At 34.2% G+C, this 18,136-nt stretch overlaps 1 protein-coding gene across 11 annotated transcripts in view; it reads left to right on the top strand.

Annotated features, from left to right (window-relative positions):
• The window catches only part of LOC145287875 (fibronectin type-III domain-containing protein 3a-like), a 791,938-nt gene that overhangs the window by 50,648 nt on the left and 723,154 nt on the right, over positions 1 to 18,136 (top strand). For 7 of the 11 annotated variants that reach the window (XM_080135781.1, XM_080135779.1, XM_080135775.1 and 4 more), the window contains exon 1: positions 7,794 to 7,843. The exons of 1 other annotated variant lie outside the window; for it this stretch is intronic. The gene's annotated coding sequence lies outside the window, so the exon portion shown is untranslated. Of the gene's footprint in view, positions 1 to 7,793; positions 8,127 to 18,136 lie in introns of those variants that run through there. 3 more of the 11 variants (XM_080135776.1, XM_080135772.1, XM_080135774.1) reach the window with 2 other exon arrangements.

The following is an 18,136-nucleotide window of genomic DNA, read 5'->3' as shown; positions in this document are numbered from 1 at the left end:
TATATCGATCGGTTCTTAGTAGGTGAGCCGATGTAGGAGTATTAGATTGTCCAAGTTTCCATAACATAATTTACTTGGAAGCTCAACACATCATTGTTTGATGTGCAGGGCTACCGAGGCAGGTTACTACTAACTCTACAGTGATAATTGACAGGGGCTGTAATTGGGAATAAGTGATGGGCCAATCTTAAGGATGCCATTAGGTCCTTTCCTGTCAACTTTAGCAGACGACTCAACCAAGAATCTAGGGTAGCTAAAGCGACACTAGAGTCTAGTTTAGATCAGGCAGTGAAGGAAGCCTTGAAGCAGGTTGGCCTTAACAAGTCTCTGGGGATCGATAAGTGTATTTGAGGATGTCGCACATCTTTGTTCTCTTGTTGACAGTTTTATTTAACTCATGGTTGAAGAATGGCTCAATCCCCGACCACTTTACCATGGGTATCCTGAAGCCGTTATGCAAAAAGAAAGATGGTGGGGACGGGTTAGATAATTATCAGCCCTTAACAATGCTTAACGCAGAGTTAAAGATTTGTGCCACGATACTTGCCAATTGTCTGCAGCTTGTCCTGGCTGGCCTTATTAGCCCCGAGCAAACTTGTGCAACAATGGCTTCCAATTCAAGAGTTACTAAAGGCCAGATAAGTTATTCTTCTACTTATCTGGATACGTTTTTGGTGTTTTAACTTATTTTAAAGCGTTTATTTACTTTGAAACGCAAGTAGTGCTCAGTGTTACGTTAGAACAAGAGAAAAAATGATGGACATGACACGGTTACTGCGGTATCTTGATAATCGCTCAAAACTCGAAAATTAAACCAAATGCTGATAAAAACCCAACTAATAAATGTCACATACTTACATGTAATCGTGTGTTTTATCTGTATGTATGACTGTGTAACTTTTTGGTTTGTAAATTTTCAATTTTTTATTATGTATGAATTTTCAGAAAACCCATTTTTATATGCATGTGACTATAGAAAAACTGGTATTTCCCCACATTTAAAAATTGACCTTGTGTCTAACTCTGCCCTCGTGGGGAGCCACTACTGGTGATGCCTGGACCGAGGCGACCGAAAATATCTTTTTGGAGGCCTGGCCTAAGCACACGTGCGCCATATTAATTACTACACACCTGTCTCATTGTACATAGACACGTGTGTAGTAAAGAACATAGTCCATGTTTACGTAAATTTATGCACTTATGCATACATGTACATTTTGTTCTCCCTACTCACGTGACTGCTACACACCAGTGTGTGTGTGTGTGTGTGTGTGTGTGTGTGTGTGTGTGTGTGACATTTATGAGTTAGAATTATCTCATCTTCTGTAGGACTCCTGTTATTATAATATTGTTTGTAGGGGAGGCCCCAGGCTTTGATAAGCTCCTGGGTTTGACCTTTACACCTGATCTTAAATGGAACACATACATCAAGTCTGTGGCCAAGGTCGCTGGGAAAATGGTGGGATCCTTCTACCGCTCCAGAAGATATCTCACTAATGATGCAATTCTCTATCTATATAAGAGCCAAGTACATCCAAAGATGGAGTACTGTTGCCACATCTGGGCGGGGGCTGCTAAAAACAGCCTATCCTGCCTTGACAGAGTACAAAATAGACTTCGTGGTTTGGTGGGGGATACCCTTTTCTCTACCCTGCAACCTTTTTCCCACAGAAGAGACGTAGCGAGCCTGTCATTGTTCTATCGTTATTTCCATAGCAGGTGCTCGTCTGAGCTCCATTCTCTGGTCCTCCCTCACCAATCTTTTTCAAAAAACACCCGACTAGCTGAAACCACCGTCAATAATTTTCCCCACTCCCTATCTGTGCCTAAATCAAAACATAGATACCATGAACAAAGCTTCTTTCTTAGAACTGCATACCTGTGGAACTCTGTTCCGCTTGCCTGTTTCCCTCCCGACTTCAACCTGGATGTCTTCAAGTCCAACACAAACAAATTCCAGATGAACCGCCCTCCCTAAGTAATGACACCTTACAAATTTTCCAATACTATTGCTACACTATCCCTTTGATTACTGTACACACAATAATCCTTATCCCTGAGTGGCCATTGGGCCTTGATAAGTGGTGAATTCCATGTGAATAAAAAAAAAGAAAAAAAAAGTAATGCTAGTCTCAAGTTTATGGTTTCAGTGCAGTAACAGAATGACCCGGCATTGCCCGGGATTTAATGGAGAATTTTATTTTTCCTGCCTCTTGTCTATAATTCATCATCATCATCATCATCATCATCATCATCATCATCATCATCATCATCACCCCCCCCCCATAAAAACGATAAAAAACATAAATCTGACCTTTTTCCTTCATTTTACTTTCCTTTCAACAAATTGCTTTCATTTTTCTTAAAAAAAAACGTTTATTTTTTATTTTGAATTTTATTAAAATAAATATGTATCCAGCGTTAACCGGAAGTATAGATAACTGGAAGATATAGATAAAATGAGAGAATAAAAAAAAACGTGTAAAATCTTTATTTTTACACCCTTTCTCTCCTCCTCCTCCTCCTCCTCCTCCTCCTCTCTCTCTCTCCCTCTCTTTCTCTCTCTAGCGATCAAAAGCTGACTGAGTGTTTGACCTCATTTCGATGGTGTTTTTGAAACAATTATCATTATTAATAAGAATGAAAGAGGGAGTCATTTAATTGGCCCCTAATGACACCAAACCAATGACTTTTGACAAGCATTTGACTTTGTACTTTTTTTTTTAAATCATAACCAGCGTTCAGTCATGCTGAATACGATGGTGTAAGGTTTATAAATATATTTTGGGTAGTGTCTGACTTTTATCCATATACACAGACAGAATTTTGACTTTCCTTTATATAAAAAATAAATTTAAATAATTAATAATAAATTACAGATAGATTAAAAAAAAAAACAAAAAAAAAAAACAACAACAATAAAACCCCCCGGAAAAGCAACAAAACAAAAAGTTTATACATCTCCTTACACAGAAGGCTTTTATGATTCAATAATCAAATACTGTCATTTTCACTTATCGTTTCCCCATCCTTTTAAGGTGTTGTTTATCGGGTAATGTGTAGACACAGCGGCCTAGAAAGAAAATGGCTACTGAATTCAATTTTCATGTAAAATTGAAACTGAAAGAAATCCTTACTCTATATATAAATATAATTGTTCGTAAGGAAAGTTTGTTTTATTTTTAAAAAAAAGTTGATTTTTTATATTGAACAACGAAATCCATTTTTTGAACATTTTCATCTCCAATCATCAATTGGTTGCAAATAATGGTTTTCACATCTCCAAGAAGTGGCTATTAGCTGACATTTGACAAATCCATTGTATTAATTCAAAATTTTCGGTCAGTTTCATGACAAATTGGAATATTGTTATTTCTTCAGTCCTCAAGAAATCCTTGTCATAAACATCATTTGCAAGACTTGTTGGGCACATTCTAAGAACTCAGCAGACATTTTCTTTCTAGACTGCTGTGTCTACACATTACCATTCATTGACAACTGACAATTTCATTAACTCTTACCCTCTAGTCGCCTTTGGATCTTGATAAATGGTAATACATAAGTATATAAAGACAAAATAAAAAATCAAATTGAATTTCCATAGACTGAGGTTTTTCCCAAGAACTTTCCATCTGTGGAACATGTTTTTACAAGATTGTTTTCCTGAAAGCTACAGCATGGTCATCTTCAAACCCAGTGTCAATAAACACTTGATATAAACCATCCTAAGTCATCAAATTTTATTTATTATATGCATTGTTCTTATAATCATTCAATTGACAATCTATCTATCTCATTAATTTTTCTTCTTTTTTGTTTTTGCCAAGCTAAATGCAGTGCAGAAAACAGTCTCTCAAAAGATTAACAGGGACGTCACAAAAAGTCTTGCTATATGTCCTCGATGGTTAAAAACATTCCAATAGTCTGTATCATCAAATCTCTTTTAAAAAATCGTTGATTTTATGTAGAGATGGAGGAGAAAAAGAGCGGATGGAGGGTGCAGAAGAATAACCTCTAACACGGTTCAGTTCTGGCTCCCACATTGTTCAACATAAATGAAAATGACATGTGAATATTCCGTAACATCCGCATGTTCATCTGTGCGTATGACATATACCTGCCAACTCGATCAAATGATTTCAAAGTCATCGAAGATCGATTGATGTAAGCAGCCATGCAATTGTCATCTTATCACAAGTGGCATCTCACCTGGAACCCAGGTAAAACTGTGTCCATTCCATCTAAAGAATCAACTAGTCCAAATGATGCACAACATCACTTGGGGAGGTAAAGCTTTGAAAAACAACCCATACCAACTTATCTCTGTGTGTCACTCAATAGGACACTGTCATACAGAATCCATGTCAAGAAGCTCCACAAAAAGCTAATGACATGCAAAAACCTGCTCACAACACAGGCTAATAGCTCTTGGGGAGCTAAGGCACAGACACTACCTCTGTCAGCTATAGCGTTATGCTACACAACCACATAATACTGCACAGCAGCATAAGCTTATTCTGCTTATGCTGCAAAGATCAATGTCAACAACCACAATTACCAGTAACCTGAAATCAACCAATCTGCCATCTTTCTACGGAATCAGTCTGCCACAAATTTGTTAACAGACGATAGCAAAAACAGCATGACAAGCAGAGGAATGACAATGGCCATCCCCTATTTAGACATCAAGTGCATTAGCGTGGTGGCAGGGGGCGGGGCGGGGGGAAGCCCCCCCCCCAGCCAAGGTTTCTGGGGGGCGCCAAAATGGGGTTTTAGGGGGCGCACCCTTTGTAGGAGACCCAAGAAAATTTAAAATAAAGACCTTAATAAACACAACTTTGTTCCATTTCTGAGGCTGTTTGGAGGGCAAATTTAGCATTTCTATGCATTTGGAGTGTATGCGTATCATCATTTGGAGTGTATGTGTATCATTATTTGGAGTGTATGTGTATCAATCTTTCCCTCAATACTGGAGTTTTTCCTGATATGCTTAAGCTGGCCAAAGTCATCCCCATGTACAAGAAGCGCTCAAAACTAGAGGTAGGTAACTACAGGCCTATTTCTCTATTATCAAATATTAATAAACTTCTTGAAAAAGTTGTACACGAACGAGTCTACAAGTTTTTAGAGAAACACAAGTGCCTCTATAAATACCAATTTGGCTTCAGAAGGAAACATTCTACTGAACATGCTCTTTTAGAAATAACTGAACGAATCTTTAATGCATTAGACAAAAAGGAGGTGGCCTGTGGTAGTTTCATAGACTTTGAAAAGGCATTTGATACAGTCAACCACAAAATTCTGTTTTTTCCAAAAGACTTTTTGTATTCCTACACGTACCCTGTTGGAGGGCTTACAGCGCCCCCCAAACCCCCAGCTGCATTTTTTCGCGACTTCGTCGCTCATATCCGACTTCGCTCGGCCGTTGGGGGGAGGGGAGGCGCCAAATCAGTGATTGGCCCCTGCAGCCATCGACCTCCCACCACGCGTTTGATCAAGTGTGGAAATTATTTACACCATCTTTGTTTGTTTGTTTCTTTCTTCTTTTTGCTCTTTCTTTCCTTCCTTTCTTCCTGCCCCTTTCCTAACTTTCATGCCTTTTTTCCCCCTTTTTACGTCATGTGACTGCCTTATGCCCGTTGATTGGAAGGGACGTTTTTGCGCCAAATTGGAACTCGTGCTGGACTTTTTTGAATTAATATCTTTAGTTGCAGAAAAGGAGAGCTTCAAGAAAGATGTATCGAGTTACCGAGTACGTCTTTTTAAAGTCTCAAGGAAAAACGAGATCGACTGAATTATTGAAGATGATCTACAACTCTGTCCTAACAAGACATTAAAATTGTTGAATGAAAATATGGCAGAGAGGCATGAACATTATAATTATCAATAAAAAGATAATTATGGATTAAATGAAGAAAATTCGATTCAAGAAGGTTTGTCTAAGAAACCTGAAAAATCAACTAAGATATTTTGCCGTCACATGGGATATTAATCCTCGTGAAAGAAAGACTATTGGAAGGATTTATTCGGTCGTTGTTTAATCTAATTAACTAGGATTTGTTCATTTTGAATAATGTACTTTCTCAACCTCGTGAGAAGGCATGCAAGGACGTTGAAAAGGAAAAAGAACACAGAAAGGTGTTTAAAAGAAACGGCAGATTACCTCTAAAAGGAAATACGATAAAAATACCTTCCAAGGAAGATATTGTCAAAAGAAGTAAGAACTATTCTAACAAGGACTCTGTACATAAAAAAGGACTGATAACTATTAAAATACGGACTCTAAATACTTGAAAAAAGGAAATTTTATATTGTTTCCATTCGGATAAAACTAACTAGAAGCTTCCAGTAAGTGCACCTCTCTCTCTCTCTCTCTCTCTCTCTCTCTCTCTATCTATCTATCTACCTCTTTTTCCCCCTTCATACTCTTCCTTCAACAGTTACTACTACAAGTAATCTTGTAAGCCAGATGGACATTTTTGGCAGCCCTATGAGGCCACAAACATTTTTTCTAACATTATATTTGATAAATTAGATTTCTCCTTTCTCCCTTTTTTTTATTGTTGTTTCTTCCTACATTGTTTCAGTGTTTTACTTGATATATGTAATTTGTATTTAGCTACGAAGAATTACCTTCCACGGGAAAAAGCGGATAAAAATCTCTTCACAAGAGGTACCGCAGTGACTACCATCATGCGAGAGTTTTGCCACTGTCACAGGCCTCAGACAAACATCAGTGGAATGAGTCAGTTAAAGGCAACAACAATGAGGCTCTTCCAGCACTGAAAGAAGACCTCCCAGTAGGCTCTGAACTCCCTTGGAAAGAGTGGGTATCACCAAGACCGTCTTAGGCCACGGTATCACTCAGCCAGGCCCGAATGAAGATTGCTAAAACATGGGATAATCTGCACACGTGGGGCTATGTATAGGACGCTAGATGTCCCTGTGGCTCCGAAATACAGACTATTGCACCCATTCTCACGGACTGTCCTTTAAGCCAGGTATGCTCTGATACAGACCTGAATAATGCCTTGGGCACTGTCTGACAATGGACCTCGAGACAGAGTGAAACGCTATGATGATGATTAATTCTTATCCACAAATGGCTTTTAACCTTGATAAGTCGTGGCACTTTAGTGTAGAAAAAAATAAGAAAAATTAGTGATTTTTTTAATGTACTTTTATAAAATTCAATTTTACTTTGCAATTTAATCACCATTTTCTTAGAAAAATTAAGAAACAACTTTATGATAAAAATGAATAGAATTTTATAAATTGTTTGTTTGAATATCCTTTTCGATTTTTAAAAATTTGTTTGTCTTAATTGGCTTTCGTTTTTTGTATTAAGCATTTTTCTTTTTACTTTTAAAAACTTTTTACTTGATTTTTTTTTTCAATTGTTTTACTCATTTTTAATTTAATTTTCTTTTCAATTATTAAAAAAACTAACAAAATTTTTTTACAAATTATTTTTTTTTATTGATTTTTGTTTACTTTCTCTAATTAAGTTTTTTTCTTTACTTAATTCAATTGTATTTTTAAAAAATCAATAATCATGAATGATTTATTTGCACCTATTTGTAAGAAAACTAACAATTTGATATCATTGTCAGAAAAATGACCCGATTACATTTATCTATATTTTCTCTGAATAAAATAAAACAAGCATTCATTGATTAATTATTTTTTTTTTTTAATTATAAATAAAATACAAATTTAAGATTAAACGAAAAAAAAATCAAAATGTAAATAAAAAAAATATCGAAAAAAAAATCCCATGAACCTTTGCTTTTAATTTCCTGCAAAATATTCAAAATGGCGTCGGACTTAAGCAGCAACTAAGGTACTTAAGTGTTTGTTATTGCTATTGATCACTATAATCATCGTTAATTTACACCAAAATCATATTCGACCATTCGGTTTATCAAATTTCACCATTTGAGGAACTTACACTGTTAGTTTGTCTAAAATTTCATTTTCCTAACAACTTTTCCACGTCCCATATTGACTACGTTGTGACTGTTAGTATTATTACTACTACTACAAGCTGTCATCTGTCTATTTACTATTTTTCGCTTTCCAGTCAATGTTTGAGTTTTCAATATTTGTCTTCATCTTCTTTCCCGGTATGTTTATTTTTATGTTTATTCACCGCATTTGTTTGTCCGTTAGACAATTATTTATCAGTGTTTATTTTTCTTTCTTTAAAAATCCTGCTTACTTTTGGCAATATTTGGAGAAGTTATAGCTGTTTTTTTTTTTTTTTTTTTTTTTTTTTTTTTTTTTTTTTTATGAATGAAAAATGTCTACCGAAAATGGCATTAAAAAAAAAACCCCAAACAAAACAATAATGAAAACGGTTATTTCTCTTTAAATAACTGTCATCCCATAAAGTATATTTGCTTAAAAGATATGTTTCTGGATATAAAAGAATAGAAGGAAAATATCAACGGGGAGGGGGGGGGTATAGTAAAAATGGGGAAACCAGTTTTATGAATGAAACCCTGAACACGTTTCCCAAACCCATACCGATTGTGTACGTTTTCAAATCCGTCTTGACTTTATTCTTTACGATTATTCGATTTGTAGTTTTCAATTTAATCACAACTTAATATGTATTAACAAAGTAAAAATATTTGTAACGATTTAATATAATATTGATTCATTTAAATTGTTTTTTGTAATGTAAAAAGTTAGTTAACTATGATGATGCGGACCCTGCTGAAATGTTATTTAGAACCCCATTCTTAACATAGGGCATTTTGTCAGTTTTCGTACTTTCACCTAACAATTTAATGAACGAAAGTCATCGTACAATTTGAATTCAATTTCCGTAATCTGCGTAGTGGCGTGCCTTAATATTAAAAAGTAGGTGCTAATGCAGAGAGTGATCCGCGCTATTTTTTAAGTCGTATTTTCACGTTTAATTAAAGTTGCATATGTTTTTTTTTTTGTTTGTTTTTTTGTTTGTTGTTTTTTTTCAATTGTAAGGTTAAAGTACAGAATAGGTACAAAACACCCTCCCCATGTTAAGAATGGCTTTTAAAATAACGTTATTTCAGCACGGATCGGATCACTCTCTGCATGCATGAGTACCAAAAAGTAAAATATACACCCAATAATGGAGAGGGGGGGGGGCTAAATTTAAAACTTGGTAATATGGGGGGGGGTAAGAAAAACCGAACACATCTTAAAAAAAAAAAAAAATAGAAAATTAAAAAATAAGGTACAATCCTCAAGGTGTTTGTTTTAGTAGCCATCTAATACAAACATTTGAGTTGCGTTTGGGCGTTGAATAGAATATTAATGAATTGAACTGTGATAGTAAATCTTTATGAATATTTTTTATTTTATTACGTCTTAAATTGAAATGTAAATTTAAAATATTCAATCTTATAGAATAAAGGAAATTTGGGACACTGAAAGCGTTCCCGTTCCTCTCCCTCTATTTTTATTTTTTTGTTTGTGTGTTGTTGACTTAATTTTAATAGATATAGGTTTGTTTTTGTTTTAAAATAATTACAAAGGTAGCAACAGACTCGTGATGACGACAGTCTTAGTGGTGGTAGGTACGATCTTTAAGGTTTTAAGACGGAAGCTTGATTATTATTGCCATTTGAAAATTCACAACATATGTGTGTTACTACGTATCGGTTCAAAATGACAACATAAATTGTTTTTCTTTTACAGCTGTGAATCTACTCCGAACCGCTTTAGATATGACAGTTGTTTTTTCCACTGACATCATATCTATTTCTCCAACACGGTTCCCTATTTATTTGCCTACCCACGGGGGCAGACATATGTTTTTACTACGGAGAAAATCCGTCTTCGCAACTGAATTGGTATAAAAATTGGGTACTCATACATGCAGAGAGTGATCCGTGCTGAAGTAGTAACGTTATTATTTAAAAAGCCATTCTTAACATGGGGAGGGGAGGGTGTTTTGTATCTATTCTGTACTTTAACCTTACAATTGACTAAAAAAAACAGATCATAAAACTTTGATTAAACGTGGAAATACGATTTTAAAAAATAGCGCGGATCACTCTCTGCATTAGCATCAAAAATTGCCTCCATCTAGAAGGATCTCTCCTTATCGTACCTAAGACACAGATGAATTTTAGTATCAGAACAGATACTACAATTTGAATTATTTGAGAAAAAAAAAAAAGTTAGACAAAAGGTCGTTAATTTTTTTAAAGAAACAATCCAGCCAGCTCCCTACAAAAAGAGTACTTTAGATTCGGGCAAAAATAAATATTTCATATGTATATTTATACCAGGTAAAAAGTATTAATGATAACTCATGAATTTAACGAGGTTATTAAGAGTGCTCAAAAGAAAAGCAAGATATATTGTTCTTAGTATAAACAAATTTACATGGTCACGACACTGGACATGCTAATATTTCGGACAAATGGTCGGTTAAAACCAGAAGTTCTTCTCAGGCAACTTAAATGGTTGCTTTCCACAGAAGAAACTAGTCTTCGAGCTATAATATATATATACATATATAACAGAAGATTAGAACACTATCGGTACCGTCAGTTTCAAATTTAAACAAATGGGATCTATAGTTAGTCTCCTATGCCGGACTGTTTCTGTTTGTCTCCTCGGAAAATAATCGAGCACTTTGCTAGGATTCTCATCCACTAACCTTGTGTATGTGTGGAGGGGGGGGGGAGACATGTATTGGAATCATCTGTACAACCGGTAATTAATTTAACGTCTTTTGGATTCACACTTTAGAAAACTTGGGGGGGGGGGTTATACATAAATCATATTTGACTTATTTTTATATTTTCGTTTTGTAAGAAATGCATGTGTTTATTTATATTTATTTATTTTGTTTTTATTTTTAGAATATCAATTATTCGATTCGTAGATATATCGATTATTAGTAGTCGTACTATGGATGTGTAGGAGGCAAGACATGTTTCACGTGTCCTGTTTTATTTCCTTTCTCGGAGAGAATTCGAACTCTACAATTATTTCAAATAGTTACGAATGATATCTTTTAAGAAGAATGTCAAAATAAAATAAATCTGCCTTACAAAAAAATAAATAAAATAATAAAGTAAAAAAAAAAAAAAAAGACGTTAAGTGGAAGAACATAAAATTTGCATTTGTACGATTCGAACAATTTTCACCTTGATTGGTACGTTCACAACGTTTCGACCGATAACCTTCCCGACTTTCTTCGTGTGTATATTTTCGAACTAGGGGACCTGAATACAATTTCAAACTGAACTTTTTAAATTTAAAATATGAGTGCAGATGTTTCTTATTCTGCATAGACATATGGCTTTATGGTTGTTAACCGTGTTGGTTAATAACCAATTCTAAATGAGTCTTGTTGAAGGTTCATGCCTTATTACAAACGATTAGAACTGACCGTCAATCAACAGTGAGGACATGTAGACAAAATGACAAATCTACTGTTCTACTACACTCGGTGGTACAACTAAACATTCCGTATAGTTTCCCCGAGTTCAAAAGATTTATCTGAAGATGATTATTACATTGGCCGAAACTTTGAATATAACGACCAAGATGAGAACAATTAAAATTCGATAGCGATCTTCATCTAAAAAAAAAAAAAAAAAAAAAAAAAAAAATCCTGAAACCATGCAAATGCATACTGTATTCAAATCATGGTACTTCTGCAGAATACGGACTGTGCTGAAATAATCAATTTATCTAAAATTCCTTAAGATGGGAGGGCGATTTTGTTAATTATTTTGTACTTTCAACTAACAATTTAATAAGATACTATATAATTTGAAATTAACTAAATATCTCTCTCTCATATATATATATATATATATATATATATATATGAAAAAACAAAACACTGTCGTCCCGTCCATATTTTGAAATACCCGAATCAATTGTTACTTGCTATTTGCCGCATAGTTCCTTTTTTAATTATAAAAAAGGGTACAGTACCGTGCTGAAATAATTTATTTAGAAACCTATTCTTAACACGAGGAGGATGATGGGTGTTTTGTAACAATTCTGCAATTTCACCTAACGATTTAATAAACAAAAGATGTAAAACTTGAAAATACTATATTAAAAAAAAAAAAAAAAGCACGGTACCTTCTCTGCACAAGTCCCCCTTTCTCCTAATTAGACATTGGAAATATTCAAACTATTCTTAAAAAAAAAAAAAAAAAAATCCACATTTTCAGTGTTTGCGTGGGATTGGGTTATTGTCCCGGCGTTGCCTAGTTAAAAACATATTGTCGGATGGAATGTTTATAGAGGAAAAAAAAATACTTCTAAATATGGTCATGTTTGCGGTGTTTTCTTAAATTGTAGCTTCCTTTTATTTTTAATTACAATAAATATTCGATGAGTAAAAATAATTCAATTTGTATTTATCAAAGTTACATACTGGCGAGAAATACATATACACGAGACATTGTCTTATAGTTTTATTAATATAGTGGCTGATTAACCATATGAACTCCCACTGATGGATTTTTTTTTCTTTTTTTTGCGGTCGAGCTCAAGAAGGATGATGTGAGGGGTCATAAATGAACTCCTACTGAGAAGAAAGAAACTGAAAAATCAATTTTCAGTTGTATTGTATTTTATTTTTTTTTAAGGGGAAAACATTAGTTTATCGTCAGTGGTTTTTCCATTCACACAAAGTTCCTACCGTAAGGGAACTAAAGAAAAACAATTTATTTACATATTGTAAAAAAAAAAAAAAAAAAAAAAAAACATAAAAAAACTAATTACTATCGGGCAAGTTATGCAATTTCTCCCTTTTATTTTACTTTCTCTTAAAAATTGGATTTCCCTCCTACAAAAAAAAAAAAACTTTTTTTAAGGAAACATATCCATGACTTTCGTCTATGTAAACTTTAATTTTAGCCAGATGTCACTTTCAAAACGGCAGTTTAAAGGTTTCAAAACCACTTTAAATTTCCGCATGGCGATTTGTTAGCTCAGCAACTGTATTTATCCGGCCTTGCACAGGTAATACTTCAAAAATATAGTCCTGTTTTACCTTATTTCGTATTGGATTTCAATAAATATTCGATCGAAAAATCCATAAAAATAATTGTATTTAAGTAACAAAGTTACGTATGTGCGAGAAATGCACGTCATCTTGTCTCTTAATGCATACGGAGTTAATATTGAAAAAAAAAAAAAAATCGCCATTAGCCACGTTTTCGTTGTAGCCTTCGATATTCAAACGTGGCTTTGAATCCTTTAAATTGTCGAGTAGAAAGTAATTTATGGTAAGAATTAAAGTTTATTGGCGAAATTGAAGTATTATGGTTGATTTGTACTCTTAAACCCCTAAGAAAGATGGGTGCTAATACAGTGATCATCCGCGCTATTTTTTAAATCGTATTTCCACGTTTAATTAAAGATTTTTATTATTTTTATTATTCAATTGCAAGGTTAAAGTAAAGAACAGGTACAAAACACCCTCCCCTTCCTTCATATGTTAAGAATGACTTTTTTAAATAACGTTATTATTTCAGCACGGATCACTCTCTGCATGAGTACCAAAAGATGGTATTTATCGGAGAAGCCGCCATTCTAGAAAACAATCCAGTGCTTCTGCAATAATGATTATATCACGAAATAGATTATTTCATTCATTTCTGTTCTGTTTGCAACGGACACCTGTTTGTTTTCGTTTTCTCAGTTGACGAGTCTTTAGCGTTTAGTGGCGAGAAAACTAACCATATGGCAGCAAATACGTCCATCTTAAATGAAAACATTTCGATAATCTTTTTAAATTCTGATTCCTGTTTACAATTCCATTACCATTTTTTCTTCTTCTGATAATACAACCAAAAGAAACCTTTATTAAAAACGTTTCCAGCTTACGTCATTCGTATTCTTCTAATACGTGCATTAATTTCTTGCTATTTGCTTACATGGCCGTTTTAATTGTTTGGAGAAGCGGTCATAAAGTGGGGGCTTAGAAAATAATCTACCTGTTACTATGAACTGGTCACCGATTTTACGGCACTAGAGTTAACAGGTGCCTGCCATTCTTCAGATTGATTATTAATTTCGAAGAATTCACATTGCTATATATCGTTTATTTATATAAACGTAGTCTATAATCATACGTACTACTTTGTTTCGTGTATTGTCATGACCAATAACAGGATAATTTAATCTTACTTGTCGCTTGTTTTTTCTATTGTCAGGATACCTATTCTTCCGCCCCCGATAACCGATTGTGATTTTGTTTTTCGCCGGTATCCTTGTATATACATATTTATCTACCCGGCGTTAACCTAGTCTTTTTTACTTAAATTTTTTTTCGCTATTGATTAATTTATTATCAATAATAAAAAAAAACAAAACCCTTCCTTCAATGAAGGAATGTTATTGAGAGAGAGAAAAGGGGGGGGGGGGGTGCTATAAAATAGATCATATGTCTTAGAAAAGGTTAAAATTTGAATTTCCATAACATACTTTCGATTTTTTTATTTTATTTATTTTAGTTTATTTTACGACATTATTTTTATAAATAGAATTTTAAGATTCGAATTTAATTATTGTATCGTTTTGTCATTAAATTATTAACTGAATGAAATTGTTATGAAACTACAACGAAACAAAATTAATGAATTTTTTAATCTCTAAATTTTGGAGATGCAAACGGCTTCCAAAACGCAGTATTTTAATACACGAGAATTTGCTAAGAATTCTAAAAGCCAGTTTAAATGACTTAATACTCGATAATTTAAATGCTGTCAAATCCTTTTGAAAGGTCACGAAGTTGTTAATTAAGATTAATATGGCAAGCCTGTTCACGAAGAAACCAAAATGCATTCTGTTGAATTTAGTTTTTTTTTTTTTTTAAACAAACTTTTTAAACAATCGTATTAGTATTTTGCGTTATGGCATGTTTTTTTTTTTTCTCCAAGAAAGATTCGATTAATAGTAAATAAATGTCTAGGTCACATAGAACAAGAATGATAGCATAATTTTATTTATATCGCGAAGATAATAAGATAATCACTAGAGTTCCCAACGAATCTACATTAGGTAATTTCGCCCACCTCCTCTGTTTAATTTGATTTATACTAACCTGTCATTTGACTATATAGTACCTGCTGGTGGACGACATACGAAAAGGGAAATAGATATTCGCAGGAAAGAAACAGCTGTTTTCTCTTTCATCGCATTTATTATTTCCCACTCATTTTGACACGCACCTGTTAAGTTTACTTGACATAATATGAAATAAGATTACAAAATTTATTGTATTCTAAAAAAACCAAAAAAAAAAAAAAACTATTATAACTATAGATGCAGAATTTTCATTTTTATTTTTTGCTCGTTTTCACCCCAAACATCATGGCGTACTGGCACTGCCACTTGGACGTACGTGGTTACTATTTGGGATCATGTCTAACATGGGATTGTGGGGAGTTGAATAGCGAGATGTTTGTTCATATTGCATTTAAACTTCTTCAGGTTAGTACAGTCAGGGAAGCGGGAAATAGGGAAGGACTTCCAAAGTCTAGCAGCCAGAGAGAAGAAACTATTAGAGTAAAAAGCTCTCTCCGGCATCTGGGAACCTCAACAGTGAAGGGATGGGATTTTGCTGTTGGTCGGCAGTATGTACGTCGAAGTTGTCGGTATCTTTATTAAGTTAGATATGTTTATATATTCGTATGTACGGGATTAACTCGACTAATTAACTGATTATGAATTTTGGAACAAAATAGGCTTAAAGGAGTCCAAATGTAGGTTATATTTAGTAGTGATTGGACGATTTCAAATTTTTTCCTGATTTTGATACCGTTTCCGATTTTTTTTTTTTTTTTTTTTTTAATTGCTGCTTTTTTTCCAAATTACTGTAGTCCTCCCATCCGCATTTTCACAAATATAAAAAATAAATTTGGACAGGTGGTACTGGTGCGTATATTACCCGAGTAAATCTTTGTAAATATATAAGTATATATATTTTTAAAATGTTTTCCTTGTAATTAATTGAAAGTAGTGAGGCAACTAAAGATTTTAAATCATAGTCGAATTGCATTAGTTTGTCGACAAAATGCTATTTGAATTCTTCCATAAACAATTGGAAATAGCCGACGGTTGGTATGCAAAATAAGACTGTAGGAACAGAATAGTTAAAGTTCCTTCCTCATGTTAAGGACGAGTTTCTAAATGTTACTGTTCAGAAAATCTTAATCTGAGAAAGGCAGGCAGGGATGCTTTGTTAACTATTATGTTCCTTCCCCTATATCAAATTTCAGTTTCTTCAGAATATTTTAGTGTTTTTAGGGGTCATTAATATTCGCACCTCCTCGGATTTAAAAATTCACCTATATCAGCTTTGCTTTGAATTTTGTCCTTTATTATTATTATACAACAATCAAGATTCTCTAAATTTTTAATTTCCTTAGAATTCTTGATTTTTTAAAATTAAACTTAAAATTAATTATTTGAACAAAGATTTATCGGTCCGCAGATTGGTATTCTAATTTAAACATTTCGATCATAGTAACTACCGGCCTTCTTCAGGTACATCTAGTTGAACTTTTTTATTTATTTTTTTATTTTTTTTTTACATGGGAATCACTACTTATCAAGGCCCGGAAGCCATTCGAGGGTAAGGGTTAATGAGTGTACAGTAGTCATTGAGACAATAGCGTATTAATAGTTATTGGTGGAAATGGGGTAGAAATGGATTATTTGGAGCGGGGGGGGGGGTCAGAAATGGATTATTTAGGGGAGCTCAACAAGAACTTGTTTACATTGGACTTGAAAACGACCATATTGTAATCAGCTGGAAAGGGGCCAGTGGAACAGTCCCACAAGCGGGCAGTTCTAGAAAAGGAACTTTTTTCATGGAATTTCCGTTTAGATTTAGGCACAGTGGGAGGAAACTGTTGGTCATTTTAGCAAGACAAGTGTTTGTAGTGAAAGTTGACAAGGGGGGGCTATGGATTAAAGCTCAGGCGAGCACTTGCCATGAAAACCTATTGAGAACCTCTATGGAATTTTGAACAACACTTTAGAGTAGAATGAACCCATGGTGTAATGGCTGAAAGCATAAGTTAATTGGTTTGAAGTAATGGTCTTCTGGTAGTTTCATTTCCTTACTATAGGTGATAATAAGTCTATATCTCTATTCTATGATGACTCTATTAGGTCATGGCTAACGTGGAATGAAAATTGTCTCACCTTATGGATTGAATACAAGATTGTTTGACAAAGATTACCAATTCCAACTAGAAGATAACGAGGTTAAAAAAATGTGCCTGATAAAGAATTATTTTTAATATAACAATATCAGGATGAAAATAGTCTGAATAAGTTTAATAAAATTGAATTCCAAAACAAAAGAGCAAACCATGTTTTCCCAATAAAGTTGCGAAATCCTATCCGTTTTTCTTTTCTAAAAAGGAACAAGTTTTACCATTCTTAAAAAAGCATGTGTTTCTATAAACTTGTTATCCCATGAGGGCAGTTAGATACAAGGTCTGCTTTTAATCTGGGGACAATCCAGGTTACCCCCCCCCCACCCAAGGGCATTCTTGGAACAAATAAAATTGCTTCAATATAGAACTAGCAGAGTGCTCAGTGTAGCCTGGTCGTAAAATATGCTTAAATATGATTATAATGGAACACATACATCAAATATGTTTCCAAGATCGCTGGAAAAATGGTTGGATCACTCTACCGCTCCAGTAAGTATCTCTCTGCCGACATAATCCTCTATCTTCATAAGAGCCAGGTTTGTCCTAAAATGGAGTACTGTTGCCACATCTGGGCAAGAACTGCTTGGTGTGCCCTATCCTACCTTGATAGTTCAAAACCAGCTTCGAAATCTAGTAGATGATGTCCCTTTCTCTTCCTTGCAACATCTTTCCCACAGAAGAGATGTTGCGAGTTTGTCTCTGCTCTCTCGCTATTTTCATGGCAAGTGCTCAACTGAACTCCAATCTATGGTTCCCCTCTTTGCCAAACTTTCGCAAAAAACACTCAACTAGCTACAGTTACTATATAAGATTTTCCCTACTGTCTATCTGTGCTTAAATCATGAACAAAGCTTCTTTCCCAGAACTGCAAGCCTTTGGAACGCTGTTCCACTGGCCTGCTTCCCAGTTGAATACAATATGGTATCCTTCAG

This window comes from Euprymna scolopes, chromosome 11 (assembly GCF_053919585.1).
Source record: "Euprymna scolopes isolate OS-2025 chromosome 11, ASM5391958v1, whole genome shotgun sequence".
Taxonomy (NCBI): Eukaryota; Metazoa; Mollusca; class Cephalopoda; order Sepiida; family Sepiolidae; genus Euprymna; species Euprymna scolopes.
Note: the sequence above shows the minus strand (reverse complement) of the source record. Positions and strands in the feature narration are given on the sequence as shown.